This window comes from Solanum dulcamara, chromosome 2, assembly GCF_947179165.1.
Source record: "Solanum dulcamara chromosome 2, daSolDulc1.2, whole genome shotgun sequence".
Lineage (NCBI taxonomy): Eukaryota > Viridiplantae > Streptophyta > Magnoliopsida > Solanales > Solanaceae > Solanum > Solanum dulcamara.
In genome coordinates, this window is record NC_077238.1 from 24,710,998 (window position 1) to 24,729,792 (window position 18,795).

Here is an 18,795-nt window from a genome sequence, read left to right on the forward strand (position 1 = left end):
AGGGGTAAAATGGTAATTTTTCAAAAATTCCTGAAAATGACCTTTAGGGTCATTACATTAAAGGCTACCTACGTATCTCAACGAGGTGATGAAAATTAGGCATGCGTAGTTCACAATGCTTGATATGTGAAGTAAGAAAACTTTTTTTCTTTTTGGATTTTTAAATGAGGATAAAAACCTTTCTTTTTTGAATTTCTTGAATAAAGAAGAAAACTTTTTTTTCTGAAATTTTGAATAAAGATCACCGAACCTGAAGAGGGATGCCTACGTATCTCATTAAAGTGAGGGTCAGGTGTACGTAGTTCATGAACATCATATAAGAAAATTTCGTGTTTTTTCTGTTATAAGAAATAAACATTTTCTTTTGTTTTTATGAACAAGAAATAAAACTTTTCTTTTTTTTTGACATTTTTTATAAAGGAATAATAACTTTTTCTTTGAATTTTTTGAATAAAGATCACCAAATACAAGAAGGGTTGCTTACGTATCTTATCGAGGTTAGAATCAAGTGTGCGTAGTTCCTCAAGTTTGAAACATGAAGTAAGAAAAAATATCTTTTTTTAATTTTTTTTTGAAGAAGGATAATTTTTTTTTGAACAAGAGTGAACAAACTTTTCATTTTTTTTTATTTTGAATGAGGATTAAAAGCTTTTATTTTTTATTTTTTTGAACTTATATCACCGAACCTGTGGAGGGATGCCTACGTATCTCATCAAGGTGAGAATCAGGTGTGCGTAGTTCGTTGAAGTTTGAGACATGAAGTAAGAAAATATTTTTTATTTTTATTTTTGAAGAAGGATAAAAACTTTTTTTTGGACAAGAGTGAATAAACTTTTCATTTTTTTTATTTTGAATGAGGATTAAATTTTTTTTTTTGATTTTTTTGAACTTATATCACCGAAATCATAGAGGGATACCTACGTATCTCATCAAGGTGAGTATCAGGTGTGTGTAGTTCGCAAAAATGCATAGACAAAACTTTTTATTTTATTGAATATGAATTAAGAACTTTATTCTTTTTCTTTTTTTTTTAGCTTTTTTGAACAAGGAAATAATATTTTTTGTTGTTGTGAATATAGAAAAAAATTTTGTTTTTTTTTCATTTTTTAAAAATTTTGAATGAGGATTAAATTATTCTTTTGAACTTATATTACCGAACCCGTGGAGGGATGCCTACAGATCTCATCAAGGTGAGAATCAGGTATGCGTAGTTTGTCCAAATTGGACAGCTAAGAGAACTTAGAAATGTTAGAACCTTGTTAAAAAAAGTAACTAAATTTTTTTTGTTATGATTTTTGTAAATATGGTATAAAAGAAAAATCTTTTGGATTTTAATTTTACCAACTATATAAAAAAAACTAAAAATATAAACTTTTTTTGTAATTTTTGTTTAAAAAGATTTTTTTATTAAAAAATATTTTTAAGAAATGCATAAGAAACTAAAACCAGAAAAATATTTTTGAGTTTATTACTATATTTTTGTGTAAATTTGATATCTCTTTTCTCATTTTATTGATAACTCTAGAACATGGAAAGACCTTATAAATAAATGTTATTTCCAGATAGCACATAAAATAATCTTAGTAGTCAAATTAAAGAGGGATATGTGTCCTAGACGGATCGACTCCGGTGTCAAACCTCACTAATTTAAATCCGTCTCCGGTGTCAAACCTCACTAATTTAAATGTAAATGATGCAAGCAAACGACCCATTAGGGATAACCATGTCTGTTAAGTTTTGGTAGATTTAAATCTAAAGGAGATAGGTGTCTAGACTGGCTTACCCGAGCAGACACTCGAGTCAGGAAGGGGCGACTTGTCGGTAGTAGCGCTATTCCAACTCATTGCTTGTCCAACCTCGCCTAACATGTGTGAGTAATAATCCTTCACTAGGTGCCAAAACACTCTAGATTTATCTCAATATAAAGTATGATAATAATCCTTCACTAGGTGCCAAAACACTCTAGCTTTATCTCAATATAAAGTATGATGCATAACTGCATTCTTGTGAACGTGTGAAGCGTTTTTAGAGACTCTGTTGGGTGCACAAGAGAAATCAATTTATAGGCAGTTCAATAATATCAAAGCAATAAAAAAGTGAGCAAGTACCACGTTAATCAAACAAACACAATATATCCAAAAACAAATAATAAAAGCAAATACAAGTCAATATAACAAAGCTCGAATTTTGATTAGTCCCCAACGGAGTCGCCAAAGATGTCACACTCCTTTTTTGACGTAATAGGTTTTTCCAATAAAGGTGATTGTATTGATTAGGGACTATTTTAATTTTTTATTTAGGGTCGTCACTTAAAATTGAATTTCGGTGTTCCAAGTCACCTCATTTAATCCCTAATCAAAAGGAAGTTGACCTTTATATTTATTGGTCTGCAAACTAGAAATTCGGGTAAAAAGTTCTGTTTACCGAGGGGAAGGTATTAGATGCCCCTCGAGTCCCGTGTTTCTAGCACGGTCGCTTTTATTGACTTATACTTGTCGTAAAATTATTTTGGATATATTGTGTCTACATGTCATAGTTCACTCGCATTATTCATTGTTGAATTTTATTGGTTTCAACTTAGATGCGTAACTGCATTCTTGGTCTTGACATTTAGAGGCATACTGTCTTCTTTGCATCACACCTAATAATCTCTGTCTATACGTCTTGATTTAATTAATGAAAGTTAAATTATTAGAGCAATAAGGAAGGTCAATTATTGGACAAAGTGCGTCACCGCATCCTTAAATGTTTTTTAAATATCTCAAAAAAGATGCGCAACCGCATTCTTAATCGAAACAAATATTTTTAAAGTTCTTCTAATGAAGAAAATATTTGTTCCTTATAAAGAAACCAAATAAAATAAATCCAAACTTTTAGGATACAACATAAATTTTTTACGATCATTTCCAATATCTTTTTATTTTTATTACTCTCGAAATTAACATCAAAATTAAGCATACACATACTACAATTTTTTTTAACCTGCTAAAATAAATCTCATTTTTTTGTTCGATAAAATAAAAACGACAATAATTTCTTTGAGCCTAATAATCCCTACTTTATCATTATTGACATTCAAATCAAGACAAGAACACCTCCATGATCCGTTCATTTTTAAGAGATAACAACCAACGGGTAAAAATAAATAAGCAAGAATAATCACCCAATAAAGCAATCTTTATTCATTAAATAAACATATATCACTTAACCAAATATTCATTTCAATCAAATTATGAATAAAAACAAAACTATAAGAAAACATATCACATAATTACATCAAATTCCATAAATAAATTAAAGAGATAAGGTAAAGTTGAACCTCAAATGAAGAAATTAAGTGCCACAAAATCCTGACCAAAGCTCGATTAAAACACCCATAAATATTTTTGTAGGTTGTATGTGGTGATATATATATTGTGTTTGTATGCAAGTGATGAAAACAGAAGAAAAGATATGAATGTGCATTTCCTTTTTTTCCCTTTATCTTTTATGTGTGTGTTGTGCTCTTTTTTTTTCCTCTTCTTTGTAGATTTTTTGTGAAGATCCTCTCCCTTTTGGGTGTGTTGTGCTGTCTTTTTTTCTCTGCAGATTATGAATCTTTTTTTTTGTGTATGTGGGTTTGTTTGTAGTATATAGGCATAGGAGTGGGACAGTATGTGAAGGTGAGAGTGGATGATTGTTGAGTGTATATAGGGGTAATGGGGTGAGGTGAGGATTAATGGAAATGTGTTAAGATTAATTATTTTTTTATCTGATTTTGTTTTGAAAGAAAAAATAAAAATAAAATATAATAATAGAAATATTAGGAAACTATTTTGAACTTAATAAAATAAAAGAAAAGTTAAATAGATAATCCAAAAATATATTAAGAAATACTAGTTTATTTATACAACTCTAAATTTTAAAAAATATATTTTTTTTTGTAAATTTTCTTTTCTTTTGAAGTAAATTGGAAAACAAAATTCACTCTAAAATATGACTCTATTTTTATAGTTTTCAAATCTTTTAAAATAAACTTACTAAAAATAAGATAAAATTAAAATATTTAAATTAGATATAAAATAAATATTTAAACACGAAAAAAGATGTACAATCTCATTATCTCAGATTATAAAAAAAAATTACGTATCTACAATTTCTATGAATACTCTACGGCCATTTTCTTTTTAAAAATATCCTTGTTCATAACTTATCTTTAGATACATACATTAGGTCCTCAATTCTTAAATCTGAAATATAAATTGAAGCAAGATTACTTGCAGTTTTCACAAATACATTAATTGCCTTAATCTAAGCCTTGTACGACATTCTAAAATTCTAAGAGAATTATATATTTAATATAAACATACGATAATTATAATAATCAATTTATTTACTTGAACTATATAAGAATTGATAATCTTATAACTTGATCCTTTATGCTTTATTTATCTGAAAATTATATATATATATATATATATATTTAAAAATTCTGAATTACAAAAATATTCTCTATTATGTGGACTAAAGACTTATTTTTCCCAAAATAACAAGACGTTGATTGAGAATAGTTTTACTAAAAAAAGAAATTCTCCCGTAGTAAACAATATGGAGAAATATTGGTATCAACTTTTTGTCCTCAAATTAAGGAAGCACTCAATAAAAAAAGCATTTGCGTTTAAAACTACCAATCTGCTATAAGCATACTCTATTTGTTTGTGAGGGTCTCCACCGTGTAATTTCCCCTTCAACATTTTATCAATGTTTTATATATCTCACCTATAATTCAAAAAAAAAAAATTACTATGTCATCAGTTCTAAAAGTTATACCTACGAAATTAATACCTATATATATATATTTCAAAAGAAAAAGAAGAAAAAAATTAAGCTTATCTCACTCAATAATATTTTTGAATTTCTTCATCTAGCTAGGGGACTCTTGGTTAAAAGGCCCATTTAAGTCTTCTATCTAATTAAAAGAGTTTCAAGTTTTTTTTCTTAGCGAAATGATCCACTTTTTAGATTAGGTAAAAAACTCTAATTTAGTTGTGATTTAGAATTTAATTATTATTCAGATTAGTACCCATCTTTTATGAACTACAAATTGGTCCAAAATCAACAATAAAAAACAAAAACAAGAAAAACCCTCCAAAATCTCTTTCAACGTCTTTTTTTCTTCTTTCTTCTATTGTTCTTCTTCCACTCTCAATCTACCCTCTGTGCATATGATTGTGTGTTATTGAGGTCCTAAAACTCTTCTCTTTTTGGTGAAGTTGGTTTCAACAAGCTATATTTGGAGAAAGATGGTGTTAAAGTTTTAAAGAAATAGTCAAGCTCAATTTAAATCCGATTAAAGACTGTTTTGGAGTAGCATTAGCTCGGGCTTATGTTAAAACATTGTATCAAGACCTCAGTTTGAGGGTACACAAATGAATTTTATATATTTGTAAGAGTTATTATGCAGATGAAATCTGGTCTGCAATGGACCGATTGAACATCGATTTGACCGATTATATATCAGTCCTCTATGTTATTCAATAGTTGACTGATCATAGTAATTAGTCTGACAGATTCATTATAGATTTTTTTATTTTTTATTTCCATGTTTGCAATAATGTTTCATTTTACTAGTTTCTAATAACGTTATATTATTTATTGTAGGTAGGTACAAAATCATGACAGGAGTTGTCTTACTTGTTGATTATTTTGAAAGTGGGTAGATGACAAAAAATCGTGGAGATGAAATTCTCAAAATGATACAGTTCGAACAATGCTTGCAAGCAGTGATGCTACCTTTGATAAAATCATGAAAACTATCATTAGAAGAGGTGAATTGAGTTGCGGACATGATCCTATTTGTGTCAAGTATATGACTAATGCAGGTGCTTTTTCGAGGGACAAAGCACCGCCAGTTGAACTAAAGAATGATGAAGATGTCCAAATTTATTTGAATGATATAAATGGTGAAGGTGGATGGCCAATGTTACGGGTTTTCTTGATTGGAATTTTTTTGAAAAGCGGCTGTGGCTTGAACAACCAGTAATTTGAGAATGAAAGTGTTTGCACACACAATGATGATTTTCATGGGGGAGGAGAGACAAATACTTTTATTGAAACTAATGAGAGTGTAATAGAAGATGTTCTCCCTTGTGAAGTGGGGAAATTTATGGAAACTAAAGAGGGTACAATAGAAGATGTTCTCCCTTGTCAAGTTGAAAAATTTATGAAAGCTAATAAGCATATAATAGTAGACGTTCTCCCTTGCCAAATTGAGAAAGAGGTTCCACTGGATAACGAAGATGATGATGTTCAGTTGCCTGAACAATTAGAGGATGCAATGATTGAAACACATCATAGCTATATTTTTTCTGATGGCTCGAATTTTCATAAAGGATATAGATTTCTGAACAAAGAAGTAGTAGTGAACAAACTGAAACTTATCGCAATCAGAAAGGGTTTCGAATTTTCTACAAAGAAGTCTAACAAATCATTGGTAAGTGTTGCATGTGTTGAAAAAAGCTGCAAGTGGAGGGTTCATGTTGTTAAGTATATTAGCTCAAATGCCTTCAGTGTCACAAAATATGAGCCTAATCACTCTTGTGACTTGAGATCTATATCTGGTAGACATAGGCATACTTCTGCCAACGTTATCGCAGAATTTATCAAAGAGAGGTTTAGAGAAGGAAAATGTCCTATACCGAAGGAAATAATGAACATTGGGAGTATAGAGTTGGGATATAATGTTAGTTACTGGACATGCTGGAAGGCCAAGCAACTTGCATAAAATATGATATGGGGAACACCGGAACACGAATACGCGGCACTGGAAGCATATCGGTATGAGATTGAAAAAGCAAATGAAGATAATTTTACGGCTTTGGAAATTCAAGATGGTAGATTTTTATATTCTTTTGTTGCCTATGGGCTATGCATAAGAGGATTTAATAACATAAGAAATGTCCTCGCTGTGGATGGGACTTTTTTAACGGGCCAATTTGATGGTTTAATGCTAATTGCATGTGGACAGGATAGTGAAAATCAAATATATCCTATAGCTTGGGCTATGGTTAACTCAGAGAATGATCTTTCTTGGACTTGGTTTTTTTGTCAATTACTCAATGTAGTGCCCAATACAAATGAGTTATCCATCATATCAGATAGAAATACAAGCATAAAGAAAGCAAGTGCTACAATTTACGATCAAGCTCATCACGGAGTATGTACCAGGCACTTTGGGGAAAATATTCGTACAAACTTCCATGTTGGTTCTTCAATCCTTGGAATATACTATGACGCATTGAATGCGTATCAAGTCGAAGATTTCAATGAGTATTTAGAAGAAATTCGACGCAAAGGTTATAGTAATGTTGTTGAATACCTCAAGAATGATGTTGGTTTTGAACGGTGGATTAGAGTTCATTTTCCAGGAAGAAGGTATGATGTTATGACATTCAATATTGTAGAGTCTGTGAATGCCAGACTTGTAATTGAAAGAGAATTTTCCATCATTGCTTTATTTAATGCAATTCAAAGGATGTTATGTTGATGGTTTCATGGGCGATGTGGTCTAACGTTGTGCACGAGTAACTATTTAGCTCCGACGATAAATATTTTTATGAGAGAAACTAGACGAGAAATAGCAGATAAATTATCTGTACAACAACTTCACGTGAATGAGTTTATTGTTCAAGGGTATGGTCAGGACGCAAGAGTTAAGAGTTAACATCAATGGCAAAACATGCTCCTGTAAAGTGTGGGATATTCAGCAATTGCCTTGTGCCCATGCATTGGTAGCACTCAGAGCTCAGTGATTACCAGACTATGGTGAGAGAGTTTCTATGTTTACCATATTATTCGGCAGAATTCCATCGGTTGGCTTATTCAGAGATTATAAACCCTATTCCTTCAGAAGAGCAATGGGAATGAGCCATAGAAAATATAATTAATTCATCCATTGTGAAGCGTGTGAAAGGTCGGAAATGTAAGAAAAGGATCCCAACAGTAGGTGAAGATGTTAAAAAGCCAAACAAATGTTCTCTCTGCAAGCAAGTCGTCCACAAGAAGACTACTTGTCCCGATAAATGTACTTGAACTCTAAATATACAGTTAGTGTTAAATTTTCTTATTGTAATTTAAGACTACAAGTGTTAAATTCTCTTATTGTAATTTATGACTACAAGTGTTAAATTTTCTTATGCCTTATTGTTTTAACTCGCACAGATCATGTATATGTCAGATAAATCAATAATTTGTTAGTGAACATACTCGAACGATCATGCTAAGTTTTTTTTGAATTTTTCATTAGTTTTACTCCTTATTCATCAACTCTCAAGTCAATACGAAATATCAACATAAAACTAATAAGGAATAAGACGATAAAGAGTGGTCGATACCACATCTGGTGGACCAAAACATCTGCTGTAATAGACAGATCATGTATCTGTCGGACAGATGCTCAATTTATCAGCATTTATACGAGAGAAAATTTGATGTTACATTCTTTTTTTTTTGTGAAAAAGAAAGGAACAATATTACAAACTAAAGCGCAACTTGGACATACAAGTAAGAAAATAAATATCCGATATCACAACTAACAGACAGATCATGTATCTGTCGGACAATTCATAAATTTATTAATGACTATAAATAAAATAAATGATGATAGAAAATCTACACTGTAAATTATCAATGAAATTAAAATAAGTCGAATATTTCCATCAGTGAGAACAAAAGTGGCATAATATAAATATGCTAACTTTTTAAACTTAAATACAATCCAAGACAACTTTTAATTAAACTGATTAATCCATACTCTGTCCGACAAATCCAAAAAACATCCTAACAGAATTACTAACTATCACCGCCGATCTTTCTCCTTTTATAAGTCTTCATATTCTTCGAAGCCTCACGAATTTTCTTTTGTCTGAGATCTGTTGCAAAAGGGGAATCATATTTTGGGTTAGTTTTCCTTATTCATTTCGTCCTTGTAGTTAGTTTTCCTTATTCATTTCATCCTTGTAGTACATACTCCCACAAATTTGGTAGCTTCATCTTTGTCAACCATGTTGCTTCCTTCCTTTTCAAGCTCACCAATTATCTTCTTTTTCAACATATCTGGTTGTTCATCACCCACCTGAAAATTTTCATCATCATACTTTTTTTTGCTTAATTTTTCTATCTGGACATGCAAATCACTCACTATACCACTCAAGTGGTCTACTTTAGCATCGAGACCATCCATTCTTTCATTCAACTTCTTGTTCATATCCTTTATCTCATTAAACATATTTGCACATAATTCAATAAGTTGAGAAAGTTTGTCTGGTGAATCACTCAAATTAATATTTTCAGTAACTCCCTTTGATGGTTGTCTTCTAATATCAGTTTCACGTCCGTCGTGATCCATAGCTATCGGAATCTCATGCCTTTCGAGAGAAGAGTTAACTAATCGTGTCACACCACTAACTATTTTTGTCAACCGATCTATCTTCTCATCCACCTCATTTTTCCTCTCAATTAATCAAATATAATTTTTTTGACTCAACATTAGTAGGAACCAAAGTAGGATGCACCACAACCTATAAAAAAATAAATTGTTAAATAAAACTACAATACTAAAAACTTCTAAAATAAAATATTGCACCAAACAAACTTAAGTATTCACCTCTTTATTTTGCATTGTTAATAACACTGTTTTATAATCTAGAGGTGTCTTCTTTTTATCGTACCATCGGAGCAATCTTGGAAGTGGTAAGGAAGATTCTATCAATGGCTGTCCAAAAGCCTCTCCTAGTATAGGAATTGCTTCGAAAGCCCACACCTATATTGAAAACAAAAAAAGTATTAAATAATATTATTATATAAATTTCAGATCGATACATAACTTTTCAGGACCAATTAAATTTCAGATCGATACATGATCTGACATGACCAATTCAATATCTATCTCACCATAAAATTATTTAAGCTTACCATAAAAGCCCAAGAAAATTCTTGTAAGCTATAACCTTTAGATGTGGAATTATTTTTCTTCCATTCTGCAGACTTTTTCTTTAAGTTAACATTTAGAAGGAACTCAACTGTCATCTCAAAAGAACGCCTACCCCAAGGATATGCATTAAAGTAATCCAAGTTTGTCACCATTTTCATATTCTTTATATCAACAGTTCGCTTTTGATCACCAGCCCATAAAAAAGACTCAACAAACCACACCATAGCGATCTTCAACTTTGTTTGCACATCAAATCTGTCACTCTTTAATATTTCCTTTAAATAATTTTCCATTAGACTACTCTTTTTGTTCAACACTAGATCTAAATTTTTTTTTGCCTTTCCTTCATCATATAAAGCCTTACCAGTGAGAATTTTTCCATAATTCAGTCCGGTAATCATAGAAAACTCCTTGATACCACATCGAATTGGCTTACCATCAATTATGAACCAAACCTCCTTTTTCTTTAAGCTTACAACACGTCATTGTAGAAGATAGTGTACGATTTGACCACAAAATTTTTTGTTCCAATTCTCTAGGTTCACTTTTAATAAGCAACCAAAACAACTATTCATAAATTGATTGTACATTATTTCCTTCTCCAAGTAATATTGTATAATTTTAACAATATCCCACCTTGATAAAATGCTCATAAGTCCATCAAAGTGATCCTCGTCCTCCAATTCCTTACGAAACTATATTGAGAGAGGTCTACTGAGGTTTCACGTTCTAGTATTAATAATATATCATTCTTCTCAGCAGATTCATCCCCATTACTAGATGTCTCAGAAGACTCATTTCCATCACTAACTGTTTTAGAAGCATTATCCCCATCACTAACGATTTTAGAAGACTCATCCCCTCGCTAGATATATCATGTTCCCGAAGATATTGTAACAAATGTAATATCATTTAGACAAATAAGGAAAACTAAAGATTGATGTCAATATTTTAAAGGACTGATTGTAAATCGATCCGACCAATTAGTAGTCGGTCTATTATATATTTAAAAAATTAATCTGATTTTTAGATTGTTCAGATTAATGTACTATCAATCGCCTGATTTGGTAAATAAAATATCTTATCCTTTTGGATGATTTTATAAAGCAGATCGATGATTGATTGAGTAGACCAATTAATAATTGGTCACGTAAACCGTGACAGATTTTTAGTTGGTCAGATCGATTTATTATCTGTCACTTAATTTATAAAAGTTGTGATTTCTTTCTCACTGAGATGAGAAATTTAAGTTGAAAAACTAAAAAATGAAGGTGCACCTGATTCTCCTCTAGCTCACGACCAACATTTTTAGGATCGACTCGCACCATAAATTCTTCAAAGAACAAGTAAAAGTTATGATCAAGAAACAACACCCACAAAGACAAAGCAATTACTTTAACTATAACTTCATATAAACTTTAATTGCATATCTATTACTACAATGTTTTTCTTTACAAAATAAGATTGATGCTAGAGTTAAGGGAGAGTAGTAAACTTCAATTTAGAAATTCAAGAAGAATACTCAAAAAGAGAGTTCAAAAGATGAGTAAATTGAATAAGCAATTTGTCTTTAGCAAGAAAGGAGGAGAAAGAGAAAATTGCCTTCAATGGACATAGCAATTTTTTTTGAATGTGCCATTGCAATGGAGAGAGGCATAGCAGATTTGAATTGTTGGAGGAAATATTAGGGATGTGCGTTGCAAATGGAGAGAAGCATAGCAAATTTGAATTGTTCGAGAAAAATATTAGGATTGTTGAAGGAAATATCAGGGATGTGCGTTGCAAATGGAGAGAGGTATAGCAAATTTGAATTGTTGAAGCAAAATATTAGGTTTATATATTTAATTTATTTACAAATAGGTCTCCTAGCTTATCTAATATTTTAATTATAGCCAATTATTCATTAAATGCATTTTCTCATTTATTTTGATATATTTTAAATTAAATAAATAATAGAAAGCCATTTTATTTATTGAGGACTTGAATGAGTCTCTCAGCCAAATTTCCTTCCAGGAAGATTGTCACCTTCTGTTTTAACAATTATGAATAGAACATATTCCCTTGTCCGTATTACACATGTGAATTATGAGGATTTCACACTAATTAAAGGCAATACTTATAGTTAAAGTTTTAGAGAATTTTATGATTAAATTATTCTGGGTATTATATTTTTTTTATTTTTCAGTTTTTTAAATTTTAGGAATTCACACTTGTCATCACATAATTCAAAAATTCAAAAAATAATTTTAATTACATAAATTTAAAATCGATCCCATTAGCTAACTAAAAAAGTAGCTGCAGTAATACTAAAAAAAATATCAAAAATAATTTAACTACCACAGGAGACAAAAGAAATTGAATAATATTCAAATTTTTTTTAATGAATTAGCAAAGTTATTTCTATTTCAGTTTTGTACTTATATTCTTGTAGTGACAATTCTTTTATTATTCAAACGCATTTTAGATCAATAATAATAATAACAAAATGCAGAACCTGCAAATTTGTTTAAGCTAATTTCATATTTTTTATTTACAAATTAATAGATTTAAATTAATATTTATAGAAAAATAGTTATAAAATTATATATTTACACGTGCGCATACATACACAGGGGCGGAACTACAGGGGTGCGAGGGGTGGCGACCGAACCCCCTTCGTCGGAAAATTGCACTATATATATACTGCGAATTTTTTTATTCATGTACAAATATTATTTTTGCATCCCCTTAACAAATGGAGATTGTGGATTAGTGGATAAGGCGCCTGTGATTGAGCCCGTGGTCGTGGGTTCGATTCTCGACAATGACACATTATTTTACTTTTTTCATCCAATCTCTTATTTTTTAATTTTCTTGAACCCCCTTATTAAATATTCTGGTTCCGCCCCTGTACATACATACATACATATATGGCCAAACCCATCGGTCGCCCCCGAAAGTTGGCACCAACTATCACTTAGACACCTCAACTAGGTTTTGTTCATTCTAGACACCTCATGTCGGATCCCGCTGTGTCATTTTGATACTTTTTTTACGATTAGCAAAAATATATGATGTGTGGGTGTTACACTCGCGAATGACGTGTAAAATAACGAATTAAACGACGACATTTGTCATTTGTGTCAAAAACAATTCCTAAATAATGAATTTTGAGTAAAAATAAAAAGTGACCAATGAATCAATGACACATGCTATTTTTGAAAAAAAAGATTTAAACCATTAAAAAGTTGCACAACCCCCACCCCCTTTTATTGTCTTCTCCACATACTCCTACCCCTTTGCAGAAACATCTACTCACACCCCCACACCCCACACCCCAGCCTTCTGATTTTGTTCTCCAAATACCCCTGTCCCTTTTTGCAGAAATATCTGCACACACACATATCATTCTCTTTTGATTAATATTTTTCCCAAATATCTTATTTTGTTGAAATAACCCCTACCATTTTGTCTTTTCCATCAAATATCAAGTTCTAAGTAGCTCTAGAATTCACCAAAAATATTTCATTCTTCTGTAAATAATTCTTTTAAGAAAGAATTTCATTAATATTTAATATTTAAATCTTGAAATGGGTCTATTCTTAAGTTTTAAAAATATTTCCCATTAATTTTCACCATTTTGTTGTAATATCTTCATTCACCGTTGATGGAATTTAAGTTAGCAAAAATAGTGGATGAAAATGGGGAAGAAGGAATTTTTTTTAAAATGGACTAAATCAGGTCTTTCACGCGCGGTCAACGAGTGCATCACAGTTACTATGCCATGTAAGCAAAAAGTTTCAAAATGATATAGTGGAATCCGACATGAGGTGTCTAGAATGAACAAAGTCTAGTTGAGGTGTCTAAGTGAAAATTGATGCCAACTTTAGGGTCCACCGATGGGTTTGGCCTATATATATCTCAAAATTTGATTTTGTCAAATTTGAATTTTTAAAATATATAAAAGTTAAATTCAAAAACACAGCATGTTTGGAAAGCCTCCCTGGTAATTGGATTTGATGTGATTGGGTGTAATTATATTGTTTGGCGATTGAGTGTAATGACATTATTTGACATATTTGGTTGGCCATTTAATACTTGGTGAACAGGAAATTGGGTATGATTGACAGAGGGTAATTACACTCTCCAATTCACCAGGGAGGCTGTGAATTGTTTGAAATTACAAGCTGGTTACATTTTACTTTCTTCCTTTTATTTCTATTTTTTTTCATTTTAATTTTATTTTTTACTACTATTTTAATTTTTTTTTATTTTTATTATTCTAATGTTATCTAAAAATAAATTTATCCATTTTATTGTAACGACCTATTTCCATCATTACGGATAAGTCAAAAGGGAAGAAATTCGGGCAAGAAAACTTTGAGTAGTGACATGGAAAATTTTGAGCCTAGGCCAGACTTGGATGAATTTTGAGTCAGGTGAGATCTAGGGTGATCCGAAAATGAATGGGGTATTGAACCTATAGTTTGATTGATTTAGTTGATAGCCAAGACAATACAGAGCCTGTACGGCTCTACAGAATCGCATTCGGGTGAGTAAAACTCCTGAAATTGAACTTGGTGTGAAAGGTATATTTTAAGGCGTCTTATTTGGACAAGGGTGTGTTGTGAAAGGGGAGATTTTAAGAATCTTATGAGCTCTCTATCTCCATCTATCTCTCCAGGGCGGAGTAGCCAGAGCGGGATGCTCCCACTTTGGTGGGACAGACTTGACTTAAAGTCAAGAAAAGACCCTGAAATGGTATTCCTTCTACAAAACTATTCTTAAGAAGTTAGGAGGTGACCCAGGTCTCTTTTGATCATTTTTTCCTGATTTCTCAAACCAAAGGTAAGATTATTACTGCCCTACTTCGCAATTCGATTCCTAGAATCTAGACTTATGGTTGGTAATCTTTAGGAGGAGGGTGTTGGCCTGAAACTAATGATGAAAAATAGCCCTAGATGGAGGGTTAGGATCATATGTTGGTATAAGATGGGAAATTATGCTATAATACATGTAAATTAGACCATTATATTGATCCTTTATATGTATTTACTGTCTTTAGACCAATAACAAGTTGAACAAACCCAGAAAGGGAAAGCTCCTGCACTTTAGAGCTGTCAAAGCTTGAGTTCGAGGTAGGTGATGGTTTTTTTCCCGTATGTGATTCATGTACCTGTTAAATTACTCCGTTGTATGCATATGTGTATATGAATTGGGAAGAATGAAATGAACTATACGAAATGACTACTTACTGACCTTGACTTGTGATGAACCTGGTTTTGGTAGATATAATAGTTCGACTATTCATTGTGATTGTTGTTGACTTATATGCTTGGATCAGATGTCATGTTCCAATATATATTAGGATTTGGTGTCACATTCCGACAAGCATCTGGATCGGGTATCACGTTTCGACACAAACCTTGGAACGAGTGTCACATTCTGACACATAATAAGTTCTTATAGGCCCTATGAGAGGGTCATTATGTGAAATTGCATGATAATTGAGACTAATGAACTGTGATTATGTTGGGTCTTGATTATAAGCTGTTAATGGTTAAGTCTATTCTGTATATATGTGTTTATGTTGTTGTATTTACTTGTTCATGCCTCGCTTACTAGCTAGTCGTGTGATCCTACCAGTACACTGTTGACTTTGTGTATTGATACTACACTTGCTCTATCTTTGTTGAGTATAGGGTATATTCAGCCGGCTGCTGAAAGACCTAGAATAGAGAACCAGTACCTGCTAGAGTTCAAGGATGAGCCAATTCCTTTAGGCTTCCATGGGCTTTCCTTATGCCAATCTTTCTTTCAGGACTTAGCTTTCAGATGCTGTTATTATGTTATAACTTTTGGGGGTTGCATTCCCTTTCTTAGACTTGTTGTTTTGTTTAGAGTTTTGGTACATCGTCATTCAGTTCTTAGGAGTTGTATTCTGCATGTTAGGTTGTTGACTAGATTGTTTTGAGTTTATGGGACTCAATCTTATTTCTTTATTAAACCTACTTCTGTAACTTTAATTCATTTTATCTTTTGTGAGTATCGTTAGTTGGGATGAAATAGTGATTCTCCCACCAAAGGGTTAGTGTGGGTGTCAATCACAGTAGGTCGGGGTCTTGACAAAGTTGGTATCAGATCCCTAGGTTCGTTGATCTCGTTGTACCAAAATGAGTCTAGTAGAGCCTTGCAAAATGATACAAAGACGTCTGTACTTTTATTCTAGAGGATATACGACTTTTGGAAAATATTTCTCTTATCTTATCTTCCCTCGTGCTATAACTTGATTCCAATTAGTATCTGGTCATCCAAATTGATATCTAACCTCTTTCACTTTATGGTTCGCATATGCTGAACACTCGCTACAATGATGTCTAACCTGCAGATCCTATTGAACTAGATGAGGATCCAATTGTGAGAGGACGCAGCTGAGGAAGGGGTAGGAGAAGGAGACACAACAGAGGCTAAGGGAAAGCAGCAACCACCAGGGGTGAGGCTCTGATTGAGGAAGTACCTAGAGAGGAGGCCCCTTCCGTACCCCAAAGGGGAACATAGAGGTTGAAGAAGAGGAAACAGCTAAACAGGTGGAAGATGCCCACGATAGGGCTGCCAGTCTCCCCCCAATGGACCCTATATTAGCTTAGCATATTATGGTCTTCTTGAGTGGGTTGGACGGTACTGGAGCCATTCCTACTATAGTTGCAGCACAAGTTCCAGTTGCTTACCCATTTATTGCTGCAGCTCCTCAGATAGAGGGGGTGGTAGGCACTGATGCCTTCTTCAGACCATTTATGGGTCCAGTAATGACCGGTACTGAACATGACATGCTCACAAAGTTTTTGAAGCTTAAGCCTCTAGTATTTTCATAGTTCTGAGAGTGAAGATGCCTATGAGTTTATCCTTGATTGTTATGAGAGGTTGACAAGCTGGGATAGTACACCAACACATAGTAGAGTTTGTAACTTTCCCACTGTAGGGTGAGGCCAAGGAATGGTGGAGGGCTTATGTGGAGTATCACTCACTAGAGTTGCTACCAGTTACTTGGATCTAGTTCCATGCCTTGGTTTTAGAGAAATATGTGCCATGTACCTTGAGGGATCATAAAAGAAATAAGTTCATGACATTGGAGCAGGGTAACATATTAGTGGCTGCCTATGAGGCTAAATTCCATGCATTGTCCAGGTATGCTACTCAACTGGTAACCATATAGGAGGAGAAAATCCAGTTGTTTATGAAGGGGTTGAGCCCCGAATTATAGGTCTTGTCTGTTCAGGCAAGAATTTCAATTAGGTCACAGAATATTTAAAGAAAGTAGAGGGAGTACGATGAAATGGGTAGGAGGCTTTGGCTAAGAGGCCCAAGAGTACAGGTAACTTTCACGGACCCTATTCCAGAGGGTCAGGCAGTCCGACAATTACAGCTCGACCAATTTAGTCAACATTTTCCATTTCTACGATTAGTTTTTTGGTACTCCATAGCAGCATCCTGCCTAGGAAGGTCAAAGAGGTTTTTTTCCAAGTAGCAGGCCATCCTTTGAGCATAACTATTTCAATTGTGGAGAGATGGGACATATAAGGAGAGAGTGTGCCCTCCTTTGTGGGACAAATTTAGCACCCCAGTAGGCCAGGACAGTAGTACCCACGGGCAGAGGTGGAAGCGGTAGAGGACATCCACAAGGTAGGCGAGGAGGAAATTCAAGAGGTCGTGGAGGCCAATATAATGGTAGTGCAGGTCGAGGAGCAGCGCAGACAGGTGGGAAGTGGCTCGTCAAGATGACAGGGCTTAGTTTTATGCCTTTTCGGGCATGATCGAGGCTAAGGCGTCTGATACAGTGATCACTGTACTATTTTCATTTGTGATTGGATAATACGATATATAATGTACTTGATGCCTTGGGTTTTGATGCGATATGTGATGTACTTGATGTCCCATCCATGTTTCTACCCATGTTGGAGAGTCTGTTATTGTCACCCATGTTTATCGTGCTTGTCCTGTTTTGTTTATGGGGCTTCATACTTGGACTGACTTAGTGAGTTTAGACATGACCGATTTTGATGTAACCTTAGGAATGACTTGGTTGTCCCCTTATTATGCTATGCTTAACTGTAATGCTAAGACTATTACTCTAGAGATCATAGGGAGGTAAAGGTTAGAGTGGAAAGAGGTGTACAACCCTAAGCCCGCTAAGGTCATATTCTTTCTCCAAGATAGAGAAATGGTAGGGCAGAGTTGTCTGGCTTATTTGGCCCATATTCAGAATATTGATGTGGAGTCTCCCTTCATTGAATCTATTCTGGTAGTGTGTGAATTTCCAGAGGTGTTCCCTACATACTTGCCTGGTTTGCCTCCTGATAGGGACATATTTTTGTATTGACTTGGAGCCGAGCACTCTCCCAATTTCTATTCCTCCTTACCATATGACTCTAGCAGAGGTGAGAGAGTTTAAGACTCAGATCTAAGAACTTGTTGATAAGGGGTTTATTCATCCGAGTTCTTCTTCGTGGGGTGCTCCGGTCTTGTTTGTTAAGAATAAAGTTGGTAGCATGATAATGTGCATAGATCTTCGACAACTGAATAGGGTCACCATTCAGAATAAATACCCGCTGCCGCACATTGATGACCTTTTTGATCAGTTGCATGGTGCGCCAGTCTTCTAAAAAATTAATCTCAAGTATGGGTACCATCAATTGAAGATTAGGCCTGAGGATGTGCTAAAGACAGTTTTTAGAACAAGATATGGGCACTATGAGTTTCTGGTGATAGAATGCACCTGCAACCTTTATGAGTTTGATGGATAGGGTTTTCAAGCCATTCCTAGATTCGTTTGTGATCGTGTTTATAGA

General features: G+C 33.3%; 1 pseudogene; it reads left to right on the plus strand.

Moving 5' to 3' along the window:
* Nucleotides 1-16,602: 16,602 nt before the first annotated feature.
* The window catches only part of LOC129870881 (uncharacterized), a 4,080-nt pseudogene continuing 1,887 nt past the window's right edge, over nt 16,603-18,795 (plus strand).